The sequence below is a fragment of the Pristiophorus japonicus genome, chromosome 1 (assembly GCF_044704955.1).
Source record: "Pristiophorus japonicus isolate sPriJap1 chromosome 1, sPriJap1.hap1, whole genome shotgun sequence".
Taxonomy (NCBI): domain Eukaryota; kingdom Metazoa; phylum Chordata; class Chondrichthyes; family Pristiophoridae; genus Pristiophorus; species Pristiophorus japonicus.
Window position 1 is genome coordinate 518,658,741 of NC_091977.1, and position 25,817 is coordinate 518,684,557.

Sequence of the window (25,817 nt, forward strand, 5' to 3'; positions counted from 1 at the left end):
CTCGCACAATGAGATTGCTAATTAATCCTCTCTCATTACACAACACCCAGTCTAAGATGGCCTCCCCCTAGTTGGTTCCTCGACATATTGGTCTAGAAAATCATCCCTTATGCACTCCAGGAAATCCTCCTTCACCGTATTGCTTCCAGTTTGGCTCGCCCAATCTATGTGCATATTAAAGTCACCCATTATAACTGCTGCACCTTTATTGCATGCACCCCTAATTTCCTGTTTGATACCCTCCCCAACATCACTACTACTGTTTGGATGCCTGTACACAACTCCCACTAACGTTTTTTGCCCTTTGGTGTTCTGCAGCTCTACCCATATAGATTCCACATCATCCAAGCTAATGTCCTTCCTAACTATTGCATTAATCGCCTCTTCAACCAGCAATGCTACCCCACCTCTTTTTCCTTTTATTCTATCCCTCCTGAATGTTGAATACACCTGGATGTTGAGTTCCCAGCCCTGATCATCCTGGAGCCACGTCTCCATAATCCCAATCACATCATATTTGTTAACATCTATTTGCACAGTTAATTCATCCACCTTATTGCGGATACTCCTTGCATTAACACACAAAGCCTTCAGGCTTGTTTTTTTAACACCCTTTGTCCTTTTAGAATTTTGCTGTAATGTGGCCCTTTTTGTTCTTTGCCTTGGGTTTCTCTGCCCTCCACTTTTCCTCATCTCCTTTCTGTCTTTTGCTTTTGCCTCCTTTTTGTCTCCCTCTGTCTCCCTGCATTGGTTCCCATCCCCCTGCCATATTAGTTTAACTCCTCCCCAACAGCACTAGCAAACACTCCCCTAGGACATTGGTTCCGGTCCTGCCCAGGTGCAGACCGTCCGGTTTGTACTGGTCCCACCTCCCCCAGAACTGGTTCCAATGCCCCAGGAATTTGAATCCCTCCCTGCTGCACCACTGCTCAAGCCACGTAGTCATCTGCGCTATCCTGCGATTCCTACTCTGACCAGCACGTGGCACTGGTAGCAATCCCGAGATTACTACTTTTGAGGTCCTACTTTTTAATTTAGCTCCTAGCTCCTTAAATTCGTTTCGTAGGACCTCATCCCTTTTTTTACCTATGTCGTTGGTACCAATGTGCACCACGACAACTGGCTGTTCTCCCTCCCTTTTCAGAATGTCCTGCGCCCGCTCCGAGACATCCTTGACCCTTGCACCAGGGAGGCAACATACCATCCTGGAGTCTCGGTTGCGGCCGCAGAAAAGCCTATCTATTCCCCTCACCATTGAATCCCCTATCACTATCGCTCTCCCACTCTTTTTCCTGCCCTTCTGTACAACAGAGCCAGCCACGGTGCCATGAACTTGGCTGCTGCTGCCCTCCCCTGATGAGTCATCCCCCCCAACAGTACTCAAAGCGGTTGCATTGACAGAGACAGAACTACAGTCCTGAGCCCCTGGAAATTACTGAAAGCTATCGTTTTGGAATACGAGATCAGTTAAATGACGAGAGTATCAGTGAGTACAAAAGCTATCCATTCACTGTCATTTTGGAAAATTTCAGCACCGAGCATTGCCTGACAGCTTTGCTTGTGGGATGAAAAAGGAAGCAATCAGAAGAAAGTTGTTGACAATCCCTTAACTTGACTTTTGATTTAGCTTGTCAGACTGTTGTGTCAATGGATATGGCCAATCAATACTCCTGAGAATTTTGTGCCATTTCCAATCGTCAGACAATCAAGGTGAATTGCCTGCAGGTTGGAAGTAAAAGGCAGTTTGGCCCCAAGGTCTCAGCAACTGGCCACGGTAACAGTCAATTAAAATTGTGCTATCAGTGCCTGGGACAACACATTGTTCAAAGTTGTCCATATGTCAAAGCAGAGTGTTTCTTCTGTGTGAAAACTGTGCATCTTATGCCGACTGAAGAGTAAACCAACTTTCAAGGTTATAAGTAGAAATTGCCAGAGATTACACAGCATTGAAGCAACAGGATGAGGAGGTTCTGGAGATACATGTCATCAGGAGCACGAGCATACCTAACAATGATTTACGAAGTCTCATCATCCAAGGAGACGTTGCAGGAACCAGGATACCCATGGAAATCGACACTGATGCATCCGTGAGCATAGTACCAGAATTGCTATATCTCGACAAGTTGAGTGATTTTTCGATGGAAAAGTCGAAGATAGAGCTGCGAGGCTACTCAGGAGAGCAAATCCCTGTGGTAGGACGTATCACTGTACCGGTGAAATACAAGGATCAGTTTCAGACCTTGCATCACCTGGATGGGTCGGAGAGGAATTTTCCCAGATTTTTTTTTTGTTGAATTGGCCTGGGTTTTTATCTGGTTTTTGCCTCTCCCAGGAGATCTAATGGCTCCGGGGGTTGGGGTGGAGTGTAGAATGTTTCAGTGCAAGGGGTGTCGCAGTTGTGTGGGGCGGACTGGTTGGGCTGGGTGCTCTTTACCTTTCCGCCATTGTTCATTATTCATAGATTTATATGTAACCTTCAGGGCTGCTGACCGAGGGCTATGTAGCTCTTTGTCGGCCGGCGCAGACACGATGGGCCAAAATGGTCTCCTTCTGCGCTGTAGATTCCTATGTTTCTATGTTTCTTAGTAGTGTCAGGAGACAAGCCTGCTTTAATAGGTAGAAATTGGTTGGGATCACTGAAGCTGGATTGGAATGAGATGTTTCGTGTTGAAACGAGATTTGCATTGAAGGGTGATGTCATCAAACAATATCCGAAGGTGTTCCGCGAAACACGCAGTCTGATTCGAGGTTTTAAAGTGAGTGTTAGGGTACAGAAGGATGCTAGACCAGGTTACTGCAAGCCATGTCCCATACCATACACACCCAAGGAGAAAGAGCTGTGCAAGAACTCAAAAGACTAGAGACTGAGAACATTATCTCTAAGGTCGATCTAAGTAATTGAGCTACACCCATTGTTGTTGTACCTAAGTCAGATAGTAATGCTGATGCTATGTCCAAGTTGCCATCTCCATCACAAGTTACACCCAATAGGGAAGAAGTGTTCTATTTTTCATACATTGATGAACTGCCTATCACAACTGAAGAGATTGGTAGAGCAACCAAACGTGACCCAGTTATGTCAAAGGCATATGATTACATAGCAAATGGCTGACCAGACCAAGTATCAGGGAAAGATAATCATCGTTACTTCATTTGTAGGAATGAATTATCAGTGGATAAAGATTGTATCATGTGGAGTGCTAGATTAGTTATCCCAGATAAATTCAGGTCCAAACTATTAAGAGATCTTCATGACCAATGGGAATGTGCTTGACCAAGAGTTTTGCATGCAGTTACTTATGGTGGCCCGGTCTAGATAAAGATATAGAGAACATCATTAGTCAGTGTACAACATGTCAATTGATAAGCAAGAAACCACCATCAGTACCATTACAGCCATGCAAATGGCCTCCCAGGGTGTGGCAAAGGTTACTTGAAGATTTTGCTAAGCTAGAAGGACAACAATTGTTCATTGTGATTGATAGCCATTCGAAGTGGGTAGAGGTGTTTCCGATGCGGAAAGTAACAATAAGTAAAACACCAGATAATTTGCGAAGATAGTTTTCTTCATAGGGTCTCCCAGAAGAAATTGTGTCTGATAATGGGCCACAATTTTGTTCAAAAGAATTTGCACAGTTCACGACCAAAATGGTTTGAAACATACCAAGGTTACACTGTACCACCCTCCCTCAAATGGTGCAGTGGAGCACAGAGTACAACTTGTAAAACATGGTTTCATCAAGCAAATGTTGGATCCAAATGAAAAGAAATGTTAATTCTGTTTTTCTCTCCACAGATGCTGCCTGACCCGTTGAGATTTTCCACATTTTCTGCCTTATACCAAAGAAACATCTGTTGTTGTTGGACCACAAACTGGGAAACTTTGATTACTAATCATAATACTCCTCATACAACAACTGGTAGAACACCAGCAGAATTATTTCTCAAACAACAGCCACGAACCAGATTCTCATTGTTAAAGCCAAACTTGGCTCAGTCAGTCGAAGAGAAGCAATTAAGACAGAAAGAGAATCATGATAGAGGTAGAGTAAGAGAGAGAAGTGTGAAATTGAATCAGAAGGTGAGAATAAAGAACCATCACCATAAATGGTTAAAGTGGTTACCAGGAAGAGTGGTGAAGATATGTGGGCCTCGCACATCTTTGGTCAAGATGTTTGATCATGGACAGGTTAGGTTTGTTCACATTGATCATATTTTAGCAACAGATGTGGAAGGAGTTGAAAGTTGGAATGATTCAATTATTTCTGATGAATCAGATAGTCTTGTTACAATTAGTACAGTAGCAAATCCTACATCAGATGTACTAGAAACAAGTCCAAAAGAAAGTCAGAATTTAAGTCTGAGTTCGAGTCAGGCAAACAAACAGTTTGAAGTTCAAATGTAGATCAAGAGCATCCCTTGGAGGAAAACTTTCCTCGGGATCAGCCGAGAAAGAGTCTAAGTTCGACACCAAGTTTGGGAAGTTCTGTTCAAGAGCGAAGATATCCTCTTCGAAACAGAAAACCAGTGGTTAGGTTTGATTTGTAAATATGGTAAAATAGGTTCATATATTTTGTTGTGTATAACCATGCAAGTTATGTATAATTATTCTTTTGTTATGATTACTCCATCATTAAGGAGGAAGAAGTGTAATATAGAGCTCTACCTAGTGGATTACTGCTCCACTTAGTGAACTACTGTGGTAATGCAACTGCTGATGTATAATAATAAAAGGGTCACATGACCAGGTGACCTGGCAAGTTTTCGGTAGAGCCATCTTGTAGTCTGTGTGTTTATGATGTCATAAAGAACATACCACACCAATCTACAATCTTATATATTTGGTTAGAAAGATTGTATCTATCAATCAAAACCAAGTTGGAAAGCGGGTGTTTTAATGATTTTCAATTTTCTAGCATCAAATTAAGAAAATATGTCATAGTAAACAATATGTTGTAATGACAAAATACTGGTTGCATTTAAATGCAGTTTGGTGTAGATTTTATTTTTCAGACCTTCTGTCACAGGCAAGGGACTATTAAAAACATGCATCATGATGATGTTCTATCAGAATGTTAATGCAATAGTCTTGTCTTCTACACAAATCCAACAGGATGCGGGTATAGCAAGTGACTGGCATTGCTACTCAAAACAACTCAACGCTTTCAAGATATTTTAGATCTTCCATATTTAACAGAAAATGGCTGATGGAATGACATTGGCGTCAATGCTCTACTGGTATGACTGAAATATGTATTTTATTTAGTTCCATTAGCCAATGAAGCAGTCCATGCCCATATGCAGCAAGACCGGAATGACATTGAGGCTTGGGCTGATAAGTGGCAAGTAACATTCACGCCACACAAGTGCCAAGCAACGACTATCTCCAACAAGCAAGAGTCTAACCACAGCCCCTTGACATTTAACAGCATTACCATCGCCGAATCCCCCACCATCAACATCCTGGAGAGTCACCATTGACCAGAAACTTAACTGGACCAGCCACATAAATACTGTGGCAACAAGAGCAGGTCAGAGGCTGGGTATTTTGTAGCAAGTGTCTCACCTCCTAACTCCCCAAAGCCTTTCCACCATCTACAAGACAAGTCAGAAGTGTGATGGACTACTCTCCACTTGCCTGGATGAGTGGAGCTCTAACAACACTCAAGAAGCTCAATTACATCCAGGACAAAGCAGCCCACTTGATTGGCACCCCATCCACCACCTTAAACATTCACTCCATCCACCACCAGCACACCGTGTGTACCATCTACCAAATGCACCTCAACAATTCGCCAAGGCTTCTTCGACAGCACCTCCCAAACCCGCGACCTCTACCACCTAGAAGGACAAGGGCAGCAGGCGCATGGGAACACCGTCACCTACAAGTTCCACTCCAAGTTATGCACCATCCTGACTTGGAAATATATCACTTTTCCTTTATTGTCACTTGGTCAAAATCCTGGAACTCTCTACCAGCACTATGGGAGTACCTTCACCACACGGACTGCAGCGGTTCAAGATGGCATCTCATCACCACCTTCGTAAAGGGCAATTAGGGACGGGCAATAAATGCTGGCTTTGCCAGCGATGCCCACATCCCAGGAATGAATAAAAGAAAGCCTTCCCAACTTATTTTTGCTTCTTATGGGTACTCATAAGAAAGACTGGATCAACTGGGCTTGTATTCACTGGAGTTCAGAAGAATAAGAGGGGACCTCATAGAAACGTTTAAAATTCTGACGGGGTTAGACAGGTTAGATGCAGGAAGAATGTTCCCAATGTTGGGGAAGTCCAGAACCAGGGGACACAGTCTAAGGATAAGGGGGAAGCCATTTAGGACCGAGATGAGGAGGAATTTCTTCACCCAGAGAGTGGTGAACCTGTGGAATTCTCTACCACAGAAAGTTGTTGAGGCCAATTCACTAAATATATTCAAAAAGGAGTTAGATGAAGTCCTTACTACTAGGGGAATCAAGGGGTATGGTGAGAAAGCAGGAATGGGATACTGAAGTTGCATGTTCAGCCATGAACTCATTGAATGGCGGTGCAGGCTAGAAGGGCCGAATGGCCTACTCCTGCACTTATTTTCTATGTTTCTAATTCCAGTTAGCGTTCAGCAAAAAAACAAGATTACTGCCTTGGCTTATTAGCTTTTAGAAAATTGTAGCCATTTCAGCGCAGAACATTTGGCCCATCATGTCTGACAGTTTTATCTCCTGGTTAAAGTCAAGGTGCCCTACTGCAGTGATTCACTCAAGAGTTCAGGTAAAATAAAATATGTGGTTAAGCAACATTAATCCTTGAGAAAAACGACAATTTCTTTAAAGAAAATTCAACTCAATCCATCATAAAAATTCATTTTCATTTAATCATAGCATATCACAGTGATTATGAAGCTGAAATAATATTGCTTTTGGAGTATTTTGCAATTAAATCTGTCTTTAGTTGTAGTGTTCTGATTTTGTCATATTGCACTTATTACTTTTTGATATTATGCCTGAAATAAAGGTCTCAATTTACCCCCTCCATTTCCCCGCTCATCCGCCCGACAACAAGTAGGAAAGGGTCGGGCGAGGGATTAAAATCTTGAAAATGGAAATCCGCTCTCCAACCCATAATATTAACGGCGGCGATTCAAGCCATGAACGAGGCTATTAATATGTGTAATCTCTACTCGTAACTTAACTTTGAAGTCCGGGTATACCTTCTTTGCACTATTTTTAGCCGGGCCTTAACACAATTATTCCCTAGAGCTTAGAAGATTAACGGATGATCAGATTGAAGTTTTCAAGATATTAAGGGGAACAGATAGGTAGATAGAGTAAAACTATTTCCTCTGGTTGGGGATTCAAGACTTGGGGGCATAGTCTAAAAATTAGAGCCAGACCTTTCAGGAGTTATTATTTAAATGGTGAAAGATTGCAAAGTGCTGCAGTGAGGATGCTATGAGGCTGCAGAGTGACTTGATCAAGTTAGGTGAGTGGGCAAATGCATGGCAGATGCAGGATAATGTGGATAAGTGTGAGGTTATCCACTTTGGTGGTAAAAACAGAGAGACAGACTATTATCTGAATGGTGACAGATTAGGAAAAGGGAAGGTGCAACGAGACCTGGGTGTCATGGTACATCAGTCATTGTAGGTTGGTATTCAGGTACAGCAGACGGTTAAGAAAGCAAATGGCATGTTGGTCTTCATAGCGAGGGGATTTGAGTACAGGGGCAGGGAGGTATTACTACATTTGTACAGGGCCTTGGTGAGACCACACCTGGAGTATTGTGTACAGTTTTGGTCTCCTAACTTGAGGAAAGACATTCTTGCTATTGAGGGAGTGCAGCAAAGGTTCACCAGACTGATTCCCGGGATGGCGGGACTGACATATCAAGAAAGATTGGATCAACGGCTTGTATTCACTGGAGTTCAGAAGAATGAGAGGGGATCTCATAGAAACGTTTAAAATTCTGACGGGTTTAGACAGGTTAGATGCAGGAAGAATGTTCCCAATGTTGGGGAAGTCCAGAACCAGGGGTCACAGTCTAAGGATAAGGGGTAAGCCATTTAGGACCGAGATGAGGAGAAACTTCTTCACCCAGAGAGTGGTGAACATGTGGAATTCTCTACCACAGAAAGTTGTTGAGGCCAATTCACTAAATATATTCAAAAAGGAGTTAGATGTAGTCCTTACTGCTAGGGGGATCAAGGGGTATGGCGAGAAAGCAGGAATGGGGTACTGAAGTTGCATGTTCAGCCATCAACTCATTGAATGGCGGTGCAGGCTAGAAGGGCCAAATGGCCTACTCCTGCACCTATTTTCTATGTTTCTATGTTTAGTACAGTGGGACCTGGGGGTACTTGTGCATGAAACACAAAAGGATAGTATGCAGGTACAGCAAGTGATCAGGAAGGCCAATGGAATCTTGGCCTTTATTGCAAAGGGGATGGAGTATAAAAGCAGGGAAGTCTTGCTACAATTATACAGAGTATTGGTGAGGCCACATCTGGAATACTGCGTGCAGTTTTGGTTTCCATTTTAATGAAAGGATATACTTGCTTTGGAGGCAGTTCAGAGAAGGTTCACAAGGTTGATTCCAGGGATGAGGGGGTTGACGCATGAGGAAAGGTTGAGTAGGTTGGGCCTCTACTCATTGAAATTCAGAAGAATGAGAGGTGATCTTATCGAAACGTATAAGATTTTGAGGGGGCTTGACAAGGTGGATGAAGGGAGGATGGGGAGACTAGAACTAGAGGGCATAATCTTAGAATAAGGCGCTGCCCATTTAAAACTGAGATGAGGAGAAATTTCTTCTCAGAGGGTTGTGGATCTGTGGAATTCGCTGCCTCAGAGAGCTGTGGAAGCTGGGACATTGAATAAATTTAAGACAGAAATTGACAGTTTCTTAAACAATAAGGGGATAAGGGGCTATGGCGAGTGGGCAGGGAAGTGAACCTGAGTCCATGATCGTATTAAATGGTGGAGCAGGCTCGAGGGGCCGTATGGCCTACTCCTGCTCCTATTTCTTATATTCTTATGAAAGAAATTAGGAAACACTTCTACACACAAATGGATGGTAGAAGTTTGGAATTCACTTCCCCAAACCGCAATTGATGCTAGTTCAACTGTTAATTTTAAATCGGAGATTGACTGCTTTCTTAATACCAAAGGTATTAAGGGATATCGGCCAAAGGCAAGTATATGGGGTTAGGTCGCAGCTGAGCCATGATCTCATTGAATGGCGGAACGGGCTGAATGGCCTATTCCTGTTCCTATGTTCCTGTTAAGATTTTAGATGAAAATGTTGCCAATCTAAAAATATTATGGACTAATCTTACGTGCACTCTCAATGTAAGCAAACTTTTCTCACTCTAAACTTTTTAATGTTTTTCTCGTGTGGTTCAGATTTGCCATGACATTCAAACGCAGGCAGAAATGACTTAATTTGCTAGATCACCTGTGCCATTTCTCACAATAAATCCGTGGATATGTTGTTTGATGAAGATTAGTAATTAAAGTAGCAAGGTGCATGGCGACAGTGCTAACATTTAATGTGGGGTCAGTGGCAGTAGTAGTGGGGTGAAGGGAAAAATTGATGACGTGAGGAATAAATAAATAATTTAAGTAGTGAGAAGTGTTTTTTTTTTATTCGTTCCTGGAATGCGGGCGTCGCTGGCAAGGCCAGCACTTATCGCCCATCCCTAATTGCCCTCGAGAAGATGGTGGTGAGCTGCCATCTTGAACCACTGCAGTCCTTGTGGTGAAGATACTCCTGCAGTGCTGTTAGAGAGGGAGTTCCAGGAGTTTGACCCAACGACGATGAAGGAATGGCGATATATTGAGAGCAAGATGGACGGAAAAATGTGAGCAGAGTGGCTGGAAAGACCAACAGGCCCGTCAGGGAGGCTAAAATTGACCTTTTCCTTGTGGCCTCTTAACACCGGAAAGCGACGGCCACGCAGCGGAGTGCAATGATCGCTGACTTTTCGTGCAATGGCCGCCATTATCAAAGTTCCGCTCCCATGTTATCCCGGCGGTGCCCTATTTCCCCACGCCCACCGCTGCCGATCCGTGTTAAGTGCATCATCACAGTGTGCCCCGCTGATCTACTTCCCCGACGGCAATATTCCACCATGAAAATCTTCGGCCCGCCCGGCGGTGCCAAAACAAGCTTTTTAGCTGTGGTGCAGTGAGGCTGAGGCCTTCTGCAATGACGGCATGGCTCCAATTAAAGGGGAGGACCTACTGCCGCTGCCGCCATGTTTTTTTTTGTTGTCCGACTGCCATGTCGGCCCGACAATTATGTCCCTGGGTTCGGCCGGGCCACCAACAGGCAGCTTGGCACCCCCTCTTGTGTGCCAGGCTGCTGGCCCGGTCGAAATTCTCCCTGGTGGTCCAGTGGACTGGAATTTAAAGTTTGCGCAGGCTCTCCCCCTTTGAGTGTAGGGGAGAGCTGTGGTGACGCGGCGCCATGATGACATCATCGCGGCGGCCACTCCGCACTCCCCCCCCGCCCCCCCAACTTCCGTCCCTCTAGTGTTGCCACCACCGCACAACCGCCCCCATTAAGAGCAACTTCCGGATACGATTTTTAAAAAACAAAGAGCGGAATTTCGCTCAAGAAGCGACCGCAACCACCGCGGCGGTAAAAAGACTCAAAACGGGTTGCGAGCGCCCCGTTTCGGGCGGGGGACAATTTCGGTCCCAAGTAATTTGGACAGCCAGAGAGGTTGGACACCAGTGACAGGTGTAGGAAGCACAACAATACCTCCGTATGGCCTACTCCTAATCCTATTTCTTATGTTCTTGTAAGAAATAGGAGCAGGAGTAGCCCATTTGACTCCACGAGTCTGCTCCGCCATTTAATAAGATCATGGCTGATCTGATCATGGACTCGGCTCCACTTCCCTGCCCGCTCCCCATACCCTTATCGCTCAAAAATCTGTCTATTTCCGCCTTAAATATATTCAATGTCCCAGCCTCCACAGCTCTCTGGGGCAGAGAATGCCACAGATTTACAACCCTCTGAGTGAAGAAATTCCTCCTCATCTCACTTTTAAATGGGCGGCTATTTATTCTGAGACTATGCCCCCTAGTTTTAGTTTCCCCTATGAGTGGAAGTATCCTCTCTGCATCCACTTTGTCGAGCCCCCTCATTATCTTATATGTTTCGATAAGATCTCCTCTCATCCTTCTGAACTTCAATGAATACAGGTCCAACCTACTCAACCTATCTTCATAAGTCAACCCCCTTATCTCCGGAATCAACCTAGTGAACCTTCTGTGAACAGCCTACAATGCAAGTATATCCTTCCTTAAATATGGAGACCAAAACTGTACTCAGTACTCCAGGTGTGGCCTCACCTATACGCTGTACAATTGTAGCAGGACTTCTCTGCTTTTATAAGGACTAAACGGTGGCACAATTGAGGAACAGTGGAGGACTTTTAAGGAGCTCTTTCATAGTGCGCAACAAAAATATATTCCAGTGAAAAAGAAGGGCGGCAAGAGAAGGGATAACCAGCTGTGGATAACCAAGGAAATAAAAAAGTATCAAATCAAAGACCAATGCGTATAAGGTGGCCAAGGTTAGTGGGAAACTAGAGGATTGGGAAAATTTGAAGCAACAGCAAAGAATGACTAAAAAAGCAATAAAGAAAGGGAAGATAGATTACGAAGGTAAACTTGCGCAAAACATAAAAACAGATAGTAAAAGCTTTTACAGATATATAAAACGGAAAAGAGTGACTAAAGTAAATGTTGGTCCCTTAGAAAATGAAAAGGGGGATTTAATAATGGGAAATGTGGAAATGGCTGTGACCTTAAACAATTATTTTGCTTCCGTCTTCACAGTGGAAGACACAAAAACCATGCCAAAATTTGCAGGCCACAGGAATGTGGGAAGGGAGGACCTTGAGACAATCACTATCACTAGGGGGGTAGTGCTGGACAGGCTAATGGGACACAAGGTAGACAAATCCCCTGGTCCTGATGAAATGCATCCCAGGGTATTAAAAGAGATGGCGGAAGTTATAGCAGATGCATTCGTTATAATCTACCAAGATTCTTTGGACTCTGGGGAGGTACCAGTGGATTGGAAAGCAGCTAATGTAACGCCTCTGTTTAAAAAAGGGGGCAGACAAAAGGCAGGTAACTATAGGTCGGTTAGTTTAACATCTGTAGTGGGGAAAATGCTTGAAACTATCATCAAGGAAGAAATAGTGGGACATCTAGATAGGAATAGTGCAATCAAGCAGACGCAGCATGGATTCATGAAGGGGAAATCAAGTTTAACTAACTTACTGGAATTCTTTGAGGATATAACGAGCATGGTGGATAGAGGTGTACCAATGGATGTGGTGTATTTAGATTTCCAAAAGGCATTCGATAAGGTGCCACACAAAAGGTTACTGCAGAAGATAAAGGTACGCGGAGTCAGAGGAAATGTATTAGCATGGATAGAGAATTGGCTGGCGAACAGAAAGCAGAGAGTCGGGATAAATGGGTCCTTTTCCAGTTGGAAATCAGTGGTTAGTGGTGTGCCACAGGGATCGGTGCTGGGACCACAACTGTTTACAATATACATAGATGACCTAGAAGAGGGGACAGAGTGTAGTGCAACAAAATTTGCAGATGACACTAAGATTAGTGGGAAAGCGGGTTGTGTAGAGGACTCAGAAAGGCTGCAAGGAGATTTGGATAGGTTAAGCAAATGGGCTAAGGTTTGGCAGATGGAATACAATGTCGGAAAGTGTGAGGTCATCCACCTTGGGAAAAAAAACAGTAAAAGGGAATATTATTTGAATGGGGAGAAATTACACCATGCTGTGGTGCAGAGGGACCTGGGGGTCCTTGTGCATGAATCCCAAAAGGTGCAGCAGGTAATCAGGAAGGTGAATGGAATGTTGGCCTTCATTGCAAGAGGGATGGAGTACAAAAGCAGGGAGGTCCTGCTGCAACTGTATAAGGTATTAGTAAGGCCGCACCTGGAGTAGTGCGTGCAGTTTTGGTCACCTTACTTAAGGAAGGATATACTAGCTTTGGAAGGGGTACAGAGACGATTCACTAGGCTGATTCCAGAAATGAGGGGGTTACCTTATGATGATAGATTGAGTAGACTGGGTCTTTACTCGTTGGAGTTCAGAAGGATGAGGGGTGATCTTATAGAAACATTTAAAATCATGAAAGGGATCGACAAGATAGAGGCAGAGAGGTTGTTTCCACTGGTAGGGGAGACTAGAACTAGGGGGCACAGCCTCAAAATACGGGGGAGCCAATTTAAAACCGAGTTGAGAAAGAATTTCTTCTCCCAGAGGGTTGTGAATCTGTGGAATTCTCTGCCCAAGGAAGCAGTTGAGGCTAGCTCATTGAATGTTTTCAAGTCAAAGATCGATAGATTTTTAACCAATAAGGGAATTAAGGGTTACGGGGAGAGGGCGGGTAAGTGGAGTTGAGTCCACGGCCAGATCAGCCATGATCTTGTTGAATGGCGGAGCAGGCTCGAGGGGCTAGATGGCCTACTCCTGTTCCTAATTCTTATGTTCTTATAATCTATCCTCCTTGCAACAAAGGCCAACATTCCATTTGCCTTCCTCATTACTTGCTGTATCCGCATACTAACTTTTTGTGTTTCATGCACAAGTACACCCAGGTCCCACTGTACTGCAGCACGTTGCAATTTTTCTCCATTTAAATTGTAATTCGCTTTTCTATGACATTACATGATACCGTTCTATAACTAAAGCTACATTAACAACAATAGACCATTGTCTTGACCAGTATTTACCCCTCAATCAACACCTAAAAACAGATCCTCTGGTCATAATCACATTATGGGAGCTTGCTGTGCATAATTTGGCTGCTGGGCTTCCTACATTGCAACAGTGACTACACTTCAAAAGTATTTCATTGGCTGTAAAGTGCTTTGGGATGTCCTGACATCATGAAAGGCGCTATATTAATGCAAGACTTTCTTTTATAGACAATTTTTTGTGCGTGCCACATGTGTGATCATGGGACTTTGCTCAAATCTAGCCTTGCTTTCTTAACCTTGATTATCAACATCCCCATTCAATGTCCTTATTCCCCACAAAAACTGGCTAATGTGTATTTAAAACCGGGTAAGAAACGATCGATACCATAAGACCTGTGGCCTCAAAAAGAAATTCTGTCTCAGAGAGAGAATGTGTATCACTTTTTCTTGCATGATGTTTTAGTCCTGCTAAGCCACTGGCCCCATCATTTACCAAAATGTTTTCTGTTTTCCAAATAACTAGTTTGTTTGTTTTTATCTTGAATCTGGACTTCTGAGAATCCCTGTAGTATCTACAGTGCAAATCAAACACTGTTTTTATTGAAATCTGAACTTTGCCATTTGTTAAATACAAGTTTGTCAGAAGCAGCACTAATTATGTTAATGAAACAACATTTACCATCTGCAAGCTTAAGCTCCAGTTTATGTCTGGCTGAGTAACAGCTGGATGATTCCTATTTATCTCTGACTTTGGTCCTGCTTAGTGAGATTTATACATTGACTGTCTCATTTAATTAACTTCTTACACATGGCAGTACTGGAATGCTACACCTCTGGCAGAGCCGTCATTCCCAACCAATTTAATAAGTGACTTCAGGAGCAATGGAAGGGCCATAGGCAAAGGGACGGCAGAGAAAAGATAACGGGTGGCTGTTTTTTTATTTATTTATCCAGGATCAGGAGACTTGGACGGTTAACTAATTACACTGGGATACTAAAACATAAACAATATTTGGACTGAATTGTGCAGTCTTCTGCAGAAAATACACTATTTTTCCTCACTCACGTTCTGCAAGGTTTATTAGTACAAGTTCAAAATCTGAATCCGATATCGGGTGTCTACTGTCAAGCTTGCACAGATCGGCCGTGTCAGCGGTGTGTTCAGGTGTAGGGAAAACAGGAATGGCAGCGTGCTGACAGTATTGAACAGAGCTGAGTCTGTGTGCAGTGCACACACCTGCTGCCCGCGGACAATGGTGGCACTGATTCATTGATCAGATCCTTTACTCAACTATTCCTCAGGTTTCCAGTTACTTTCTGCGTGCCAAGAAAATAACCCCACTCGATGAGCGCCAGCCATTCCGGTTTCGGAGAAAGTAATGAAAAGACACAAAAGCAGTTTGCAAACGGACCATTATCTCTTCACCCCCACCGCCCTCCTCACACCCCACCTTTCCTCTCCCCGGGGAGGAAGAGCTATTATCATTTTGTGAAACAGCATCCACAGTCTCCCTCGGGGTGACTCGACATCTGCACGATCCACTTAAAAAAAAAGAAATGACAGTAGACGCCCTTTAATAAGGATCACTGCCTGTGGCAACAATAACATTCTCTTCCCATTAAACAGGCTTCATTAAAAGTATGTGTTTTTTCCACTGTTCTTCACTGCAGTAACATGTCCTCTGAATGCCCCTGTCGTTAATTCAACTCCAAACATCATGTTTGCATAAGGTGACGATAGTGTGACTCACCGGCCGAGAAATTCGTCTCGGGCACTGACGCCGAATGGGCGGTGGGGGATTGGCCGCCTGTTACACGCAGCGCCTGATATTCAGTCCCATTGCAGTCGCCTATAATGGGCCGCTAATCCGACACCACCCATTTTGCGTCACCTGCCCAGATGAATTTCTAGGCCCTCCCGGGTATTGTAGAACCGGGTTTATCTGAGTCAGAAGGTTGTGGGTTCAAGTCCCGTTCCAGGGACTTGAGCACATAAATCTAGGCTGACACTCCAGTGCAGTACTGAGGGAGTGCCGCACTGTTGGAGGTGCCGTCTTTCGGATGAGACGTTAAACCGAGGCCCCGTCTGCTCTCTCAGGTGGACGTCAAAGATCCTATGGCACTGTTTCGAAGAAGAGCAGGGGAGTTATCCCCGGTGTCCTGGCCAATATTTATCCCTCAATCACCATCACTAAAAACAGATTATCTAATTATTATTACATAGCTGTTTGTGGGAGCTTGCTGTGTGCAAATTAGCTGCCACGTTTCCCACATTACAACAGCGACTACACTTCAAAAGTACTTCATTGGCTTTAAAGCGCTTTGAGACGTCCGGTGGTCGTGAAAGGCGCTATATAAATCCAAGTCTTTCTTAAAGACAGCAATGTACAGCAAGAGGACATAATCTAAGGATAAGGGGTAAGCCATTTAGGACTGAGATGAGGAGAAACTTCTTCACTCAGAGAGTTGTTAACCTGTGGAATTCCCTACCGCAGAGAGTTGTTGATGCCAGTTCATTGGATATATTCAAGAGGGAGTTATATGTGGCCCTTATGGCTAAAGTGATCAAGGGGTATGGAGAGAAAGCAGGAAAGGGGTACTGAGGTGAATGATCAGCCATGATCTTATTGAATGGTGGTGCAGGCTCAAAGGGCCGAATGGCCTACTCCTGTACCTATTTTCTATGTTTCTATGTGGAAGATACTTTCTTATCAATTATTATTTATGTTGCCAAGCCTTGTCCCCGGGAGCCCTGTAATCATTTCAAGGCAGCAGGCTGATGGGATCATGCAGCCCATCTGCTCCATGCCATCAGTCAAGGGCAGTGCCAGGTCGCCAACCCGTTTACAGAGATTACCGGGCGAGATTTCATTTTTATTTTTGTTAGGCTCGTACTGAGTGAAGCTTTCAAACAAACACAAAAGCGTTCCCTCGAGGGCACACTGGCCATGTACGGGGATAGGAACAGATCAGTCACAGAGCAAATGTTGCCTTTAAATGAGCACAATTCTTAATCAGCAATTATGGTCCTAATATTGTGATTCCACCACCAGCTTGAACACAAATAGATCAAAGTCATTTTATTTTAAAATGACCCTCTGGAGAGATAAAGATACCTTGGGGTTCAATTTCCTCCTTTAATGCACCGCTTAATGTGTTTGCATAGCAATCTCTGCGCTATTTTAACGCAGTCAATCAGCCATTTAAATAAACGGGGTAGAAATTGTGTTAAAATAGAATATAAAGACATTCAGCCTGCTGAACCTGTTCCGCCATTCAATTAAATCATGGCTGATCAGTATCTTAATTCCTGCCTTGGTTCTGTAACCCTAAATACCCTTGCCGAACCAAAATCTATCAATCTCAGTTTTTACATTTTCAATGGACACCCCACCCCCCAGCCTCAACAATTTTATGGGGAGGAAAGCTCAAGATTCCCACTGCCCTCTGTGTAAAGAAGTGCTTCCTGACATCACCTCTGGATGGCCTAGCTCTAATTTTAAGGTTATGTCTCCTTGTTCTGGACTACCCCACCAGAGGAAATAGTTTGTATCGATCTACCCTAACTCTTTTAATCATCTTAAACACCTCAATTAGATCATCCCTTAACATCGATACTGAAGGGAATACAAGCCTAGTCTATGCAACCTGTCTCAATAATTTAACTCTTTTAATATAATTTTGGCGAATCTGCACTGCATCCCCACCAAGGCCATTATATCCTTCCTGACTTGCGATGCCCAGAACTGAACGCGATAGTCTAAATTGGGTCTAGCCATAACTTCCACCCCTTTATATTCCATCAGCAATGAGCCACCAGAGGAAATCAAATGACAATGGGTAAAAATGAATCTGGGCCCAAAGCAATAGGTCCAAGAAAAGATAGATCCTTAACTGAAGAATTACGGTGAGCTGCTGGTGATGGTTGAACCTCAACAGGAACCATAATTTCAGGCCACCCGCCTCGCTAGCAGCAGCCCTACGGTAAGTTCCAGGAGAGGGGGAGGGTTTTAGCAAGCAACAAGGGAGGGGGCAGCGATTGCAGACTGTGGAGTCAGGGAGAGCACTCCTGTTTCTCTTGACTCAGTGGAAAGGAAAACTTTAATTAAGACTTTCCTTTAGTTGGAAGTTGCAGTGTAGATTTGCCAACCCTCCAGGATTTTTTTTGTTCGCTCTTGGGATGTGGGCATCGCTGGCAAGGCCAGCATTGATTGCCCATTCTTAATTGCCCCTTGAGAAGGTGGTGGTGACCCGCCTTCTTGAACCACTGCAGTCCGTGTGGTGAAGGTACTCCCATGTTGCTGTTAGAGAAAGAGAGTTCCAGGATTTTGACCCAGTGACGATGAAGGAATGGCAATATATTTCCAAGTCAGGATGTTGTGTAACTTAGAGGGGAACTTATAGATGATGGTGTTCCCATGCACCTGCTGCCCATGTCCTTCTAGGTGGTGGTCACAGATGTGGGCAGTGCTGCAAAAGAAGCTGTAGCACCCATAGTTGAGCCCATCCAATATTCCTTCAATTTGATTTAATATTCTAGTTGACTCGATGCTATACATTTTCAATCGCAGAAGAAAAATAATTTTTAAAAAGCATAAACCTAGATCTATGTAGCCAAAATAAGTCTGGAAGTCATGTTTAAGATGTGTGACTTGGAGGGGAACTTGCAGGTGATGGTATTCCTATGCACTTTCTGGCCTTGGCCTTCTAGGTGGTAGAGGTCGAGGGTTTGGGAGGTGCTGCCGAAGAAGCAGTGCATCTTGTAGATGAAAAACACTTCTTCTTTCGTATGGTAGTAGCAAAGCAAATCGAATGTCAATATCAAAGTTGGATATCCAGGCCAAAGCTTCTGGTGTAACAGCGGGGATATCTTGCCGGCTGCCTGTGAATTTCCTCTGAGGGCAGTGCTCAATTATGTGCTCCAGGTTCTGATTCGGAGCTCTACAGTCGCATGATCTTTCACCTATGGAGAAGGTGGTAGCACCTACCATGATCAGTTCTGAGGTGGTTGTTGGTTGTCCACTGATTGCGAGGGAGATTTGATCCTACAGATTGTACTGTGGTGTCCTCTATAAGGGATCCATTCCGTATGTCACAGTTCTTCCAAGCATTTCGCCATTGGTCATCAAGGCCGAGTGGAGATCACTAAAGGGCTTTGACGATAGTCCAAAATGGTCTTCGAGATTTCAGCCGGATTGGTGATAGGTTATTCAAGTTGGCCTGGATTGGCATATCATTGCTGGTGTAGCGGTTGTATTCTCTGGAGACTGCATATTCACACTGTAGGTGTGGTGGTGCGATGTTTGCAAGCACGGGGAGCCAAAGTGTTGATGTCAATAAAAGCATACCGATGATAATTCTCAAAGTAAAATTCAGCTGGACATCAGCGGATTTGACATGCGGACTTGATAGCCATACCGGAGAGCAGTACTCCGCTGTAGAGTACACTAAGGCGAGTGCTGCCATACGGAGGGTTTGGGCGTCAGCTCTCCAGTGGATCCGACGAGTTTCTGGATCGAGTTGACCCTACTCTTTAGGTTCTTCCCAAGGTTCTGGAGATGTGGTCTGTATGACAGAGTGCGATCAAGCGTGACTCCTAAATAGGAGGGTTTTTGGCATGGTTTACCTCTGCGTTGCAGAAGGAGACTTTCAAGGCTTGATTTGCTTGATGGGTGTTGAGGTGAAATGTCGAGGGGACGGACTTTTGCGGGTTTGGCCCGAGTCGCCATTGGCAGGAGTGGGCCTCTGACCTCTGTAAATCACTGGTCAGGATCTCCTCCGTGATGGACAGATTTGTGTTTTGCGTGGCCAAGGCAATGTCATCAGCATATACGAACTTGTGGGACTCTGTTTCGGGCAGGTCACTGGTATAAACGTTGAATTACATGAGTGCCAGGACAGAACCCTGTGGGAGCCTGTTGTTCAATGTCCTATATCTGCTCTCCTGGATGACAGAGTGCACATGGAAGCATCGGTTGCTAAGCATGGAGTTGAGAAGATGGATCATTGATCTGCAGGGTAAAATGGCGGAGAGCTTAAAAAGCAATCCATGCTTCCATACTGTGTCAAAGGCCGCTGACAGATCCACGAGTGCTACGGCGGTCTTGAGCTGTCGCTGGAAGCCTGCTTTGATGTGCATTGTTAAAGCTACCACTTGGTTGCAGCAGTTATGGCTGCTCTGGAAGCCCCGCTTGCTCCTTAGGACTGGTTGGCTCGACGATGGGGGCTAGTCTGTGGAATAGTAGCCTCTCCAGCACTTTATAACAAGTGCAAAGTAAAGAGATCGGGTGGTAGCTGGAGGCTTCACAAGCATTTCTCTCCCTGCTTCATTTGAGATGGGAAAATAGGCTGCTTGACTGACAGTCTAAAATGACCCAACCGGGTAACGAACAACCTGTTCGCTTTCTGATTGATCGAGGAAGGTAGGATGATGAGGATGGACATGTTGGGCGACCAATGGCGGGAGTGTGGGGGCGGGGCGGTTGGAGGTAGGAGGTCATGTGATGACACCTCCAGGAATAGGTCCAACCACAGTTGGCAACCCAACACAGGGGCCGCTGAAAAATCCTGACGTCTGTCCCGCTCACTGTGAACACATTTTATACAGGGTCCTTCAGCAGTCTAGGCCCCTAATTAACACATTCAAGGGGCACAATGCTTGTTTTAGGCATCAGCCCAGGATGCCTAAGAAGTGGACCCCCATGAACTTAGCAGTTGGCCCATCGCTAAACTGGTATTGCTTTGTGCCCACGTTACGCCCAAAGTACGGGCACAGCTGGTACCAATTTTTACCCCAACATGTCATAATCTAAGAAAATTTCAAAGAAATGAAACTGCTCCCAATTGGCTTTGTGGGTATACGATGACCTTATGATGCGACACTGAGCCTTACAGGCCAGGCAAGTCCCAGAGGGTAAATTCACTGATCCCTCTCTCAGCTGGTAGCCGTACTCAAAGGTCACAAATCACAGTTGGGGCCACTATTCTCTGACTCGCGCTCTTTCTGAGCATGGCTCCGCATTTCGAACCGCAGGACTGCGAACTTACCCTCAGGTTGGATCCATGATATGTGCTGTGTTAGTCAATAATGGTTGTGGTAGAAGGACGAGAATTGGCTTCATGTTCCAAGGGAAATGAGGGGAAATTCAGCAAGGGATTCTACTTCTGATTGCTATCCACCAACCCTTGCTGGAAAGCATGAGTCTGTGTGGATATTGAGTGGAGGAGTGGATTGGGTTCAACTATGATGCACCCCATGGCTGATTAATGTACCTTCATTAGTGTTCAGGTTCACAAATGAAGAAGCACAACTTATGTGTGGCACTGGGGCACTCTAGGGGTTGCACTCCAGCATAGAATCATTACAACACAGTAGGAGGCCATTCGGCCCATCGAACCCATGCTGGCTCTCTGCAAGAGCACTTCAGCTAGTCCTACTCCCCTATCCTTTCCCCGTAGCCTTGCAGTTTTTTTTCCTTCAGGTACTTATCCAATTCCCTTTTGAATGCCACAATTGAATCTTCCTCCACCACTCTCTCAGGCAGCGCACTCCAGATCCTAACCACTCACTGCATAAAAAAGTTTTACCTCATAACGCCTTTGGATATTCTGCCAGTCGCCTTAAATCTGTCCTCTGGTTCTCGACCCTTCCGCCAATGGGAACAGTTTCTCTCTATCTACTCTGTCCCGACCCCTCATGATTTTGAACACCTCGATCAAATCCCCTCTCAACCTTCTCTGCTCCAAGGAAAAACATAGAAAATAGGTGCAGGAGTAGGACATTCGGCCCTTCGAGCCTCCAGCCCCAGCTTCTCCAGTCTATCCTTTTATTAATTACTTTTATTAAAACTGGATGAATAATGAAAATAAAACTAAAATAAAGCATAGTCACTTTAAATGAACATTCCTATTAACAAGGCGTTCATTAACAGGAATGTTTTGTAGTACCTTAACCACTACACAACCTCCTGCGGAGGAGGGATGGGGCTCGTTCTGTCATCTTTTCACAGAGAAAGCCTTTGGAGCAAAAATCGCTTTGATAAATTATATGAGCTTTCATTAAGCTAGGAGGGCTGCGAATTGCTAGAGGAAACATGCCTTAGAATCTTTTGGATGTGGTGTAAAGCTATAAAGTGGGATAAAAAGGTTTAAAATACAGGTATCCCTTTGAAGCCCAGAAAAGCCATAAACATTAGATGTACCAACAAAGCACCACAAAGCAATTATGTGTCTGCCTACAACAGTCCTGTCTGCTGGTAATGAAAAGACCCAACCAACTCCAAATGTCACAGTAAATTGATCCAATTAACTTGACCTCTGCCCTTGCAAAGGGCAAGCTAGATCACAAACCCCTGGCCCAATAAGCTCTTTGAAATGTTACAATAGCCATGCTCGGCATGTTATAAAGGATGCCACTGATCCTGGTACTTGCACATTTAGCGCGGTGGATTATTGTGTGAGGTCAGATGGATCAGCGCTGTTTTGAGAAGCGAATTAATTAATCACCGGCAACTAAAGACACAGCACAGGCTCCGGACAAGCATGATTCTGATCTGAGCGCTGCATTCCAATGCTGTCAAATCTTCCCCCCCCAATTCACTCCTACTCAGTAGATCCAGTCACACACTTAAGTGGATCATTCTGCTCTAGTCTGTGTACAGCCTGCTCAAATACCGCGAGCGACAATTTATTTGTTTCTGTTTTAATAATAGTAAGATGCTTCGTATTTTAATTCGGATTAAATTGCCGAGTGAAAAACTGAGAGGGTGAAGGTGGTCTCAGTGACGTTTATAAGCAACAAAATAACGACATTCGTAAGAAATTCTTTGTTGTTACTTGTTAACCCTGTTAAAATAAATGGGGATAATACATGCCTTAAAATAGCTCACAGAAGACGATCATATGAGCTGTGATGATATGCTTGCGGCAATTATCACGGAGACCAATTTCACCTCATTAACAAAGTGAGAAACAAACCCCGCAGTCTGGTCTTTTTTTACATAATGATTGATACAGTCTTTACAAGTCCTGATCCAACCATAACATTGCTTGACAACTTAGATAGGCCTTTATCAGGATTCAACTCAATTTTTTTTAAAAGCTGAAACTGGTTTCCACTTCAATTGATCTTAAGTAAATGTTACACTCTAGCAAAGATTGAGAAGGACCATGTGTTTGTTTTCAGCTCCCTGCTTCCTAGTACACCGCTCGACCACCACATTTGGGAGTCGGACATGAAACACTCGGCTCGCAGTTGTTCAACGAGAGCCCCTGACATGTTTGTTTATTTAAAAGTTTCTTTCAAAAAAATCGAAGTAACAAATGAGGTAAGTATGCGTGGATCAAAGTGCACATTCATAGAAAATAGAAAATAGAAAATAGGTGCAGGAGTAGGCCCTTCGAGCCTGCATTCATAGCGGAGACATCAAAATGGGCTGCTAACTTTATAGCGAAGACGTGATTTCATGGCCCCGATATTGGTGGCCTTACCGCCGCCGGCTGCCGTCGAGTTTTGCTGCCGGTCTCCTCTCTTTGCCATTTTCCATGGGCTGGAGCGGTCGGGAGAGGACTACCGCTGGGAACCGTCCGCTGACGTCCTTTGGCGGCCAAGTAGTGTAAGTGGCCTCCCGCCCACCGAGCTGCCAGATTGGTGTGGGTGGGGGTTGGTGCCAGCAGGGGGAAGGACCGCTGCATGGAGGCTGTTCTAACCCCAACGGTAAGTACGAAGAACAGAGAAAAAAGGTTAGTGAACATATTTAAAAAATTTTTTTTTTTACAGCGACTTACCTGGATGGGGTCCCCTGAAGGTGTTGCGGTGTTTTTTTTTGCTATGATTTTTATTTGCTGGTCTTCCACCCTCCCTGGGCCCGACTCCATCCTCGGCGGCACTTGGGCGGCAAGCGCATTTGCTGCCGAGATTGAGAGCTCCCGCCCGCTACTGCCCAGATTGAAGGCGTAAGCCGTTGTTTGACCGCCGATTGGTACTGCCACCTCTTTTAGAGGAATATTCCTGGCAAAGTACCACCCGGTCTCTCGGCGGCCACTGGTGGTCCTTTGGGCGCCACTTGGGCAGGCCTTGACTTCGACCGAGTTCAGGCCCTATGTACCTTCAGTAAAATATTGTGTCTGTCAAATGACTCCACCCCCTCAGCTGACATCAGCTAGCTCAGTATAAGAGGAACTAACTGTTGTAACAAGTCAACAGCTGAAATTAACCAGTTTTGGTGCCTGTTTTTCACCCTTCCCTGATCCTGGCAGACAGCAGCTTCAAAGCAAAGCCCACTACTAAGTTCTTTGAAAGCACAAAGAAATCATTGTTTCTTTACTTGTTCCATTACTGTCCCTTTTCGCTTGCACCATCATCCCTTTTGACATTTAATCTCTCCTGCCTTCCACCCTATCACAGACTTTCCCTTTTCTTCCTTACTCCCCTTCTTTCCCTGCCTCTTGGACTTGCTTAAAACCTGTTACATCTCTAACTTTTTCCAGTTCTGACGAAGGGTCATCGACCTGAAAATATATTGTCTTGAAATGGAATTAGGATTATATCGAAGCGATTGGTTTCTATTGATACAATTTAATAGGCATCAATTTATGCCGAATTAGACATGGTGGCAGTGAGACTGCAACAATTACATCGAATTACACAGGATACATGGCACAGAAACAGGCCATTCGGCCCAACCAGTCCATGCCGGTGTTTATGCTCCACTCGAGCCTCCTCCAGTCTTTCCTCAACTAAATCTATCAGCATAACCCTCTATTCCATTCTCACTCATATGCTTATCTAGCCTCCCCTGAAATGCATCTATTCGCTTCAACCACTCCCTGTGATAGCGAGTTCCACATTCACACCACTCTATGGGTAAAGAAGTTTCTTCTGAATTCCCCATTGGATTTCTTGATGACTATCTTATATTGATGGCCTCTAGTTATGCTCTTCCCCACAAGTGGAAACATTCTCTCTGTATCCACCCTATCAAAACCTTTCTTAATTTTAAAGACCTCTATTGGGTTCCCCCCTCAGCCTTTTTTCTAGAGAAAAGAGACCCAGCCTGTTCATCCTTTCCTGATAGGTATACCCTCGCATTTCAGGTATCATCCTTGTAAATCTTTTCTGCACCCTCTCCAGTGCCTCTATATCCTTTTTATAATATGGCGACCAGAATTGTATGCAGTACTCTAATTGGCCTCGGTGTCAACATTTATTAATTTCTTAATAACCTATATCAATTTAGGTACATTCAATATTTCTTTCTTATTTTCAGCATAATGTTTAAAAAACCTTATTACTTTCAAGATATTAAGAGGAACTGATAGAGTGGATCTCCCTATCTCTGTAGTCTCTTCCAGCCCCACAAGAATCATAGTATGGTTACAACACAGAAGGAGGCCATTCGGCCCATCGAGCCTGTGCCGGAGACGTGTCACAATCCTCAGAGATATCTGCGCTCCTCGAATTCTGCCCACTTGAGCATCCCTGATTTTAATTGCTCAAACATTGATGGCCATGCCTTCAGCTGCCTAGGCCATAAGCTCTGGAATTTCCTCCCTAAACCTCTCCACCCCGCCCTCCTTCTTTGACAGAGTGGTCTGCACAGAGTGGCCTTAAAGGGAGTGGACTTATACAGAGTGGTTTATTTGAGAATTTGAAAAGAGTGAGAATTTCTTGTATGTATTGAGCAAGTTAAAGCTGTATATAGCGAAATCTAGTTTAACATTTTGATTAAAATCTAGAAGTTTAAAACTGTAGTTAACAGAAGTTGCCCGCCAATGGCAGTTAACTGTCAGTTAGCTGTGTGTTTTTCTTGAATAGGTGTTAATCACAGAGAAAAGGGGAGCTGAGTCAACACTTGTAAATTGGGTATAGCTCTTAAGATTATATAAGTCAACAGTTTTTCAGAGCACAGAGTGGTCTGCACAGAGCGGTCTTAAAGGGAGTAGACTGAAACAGAGTGAATTATTTGGGAATTTGGAAAGGGTACGAATTCGGAGAAGAGGGGCAAACTAGAGCAGCAGCAGCAGTGAGCGGGTGGAGTATAAATTGAGCGGGTGGCCCAGAGACAGTGCAG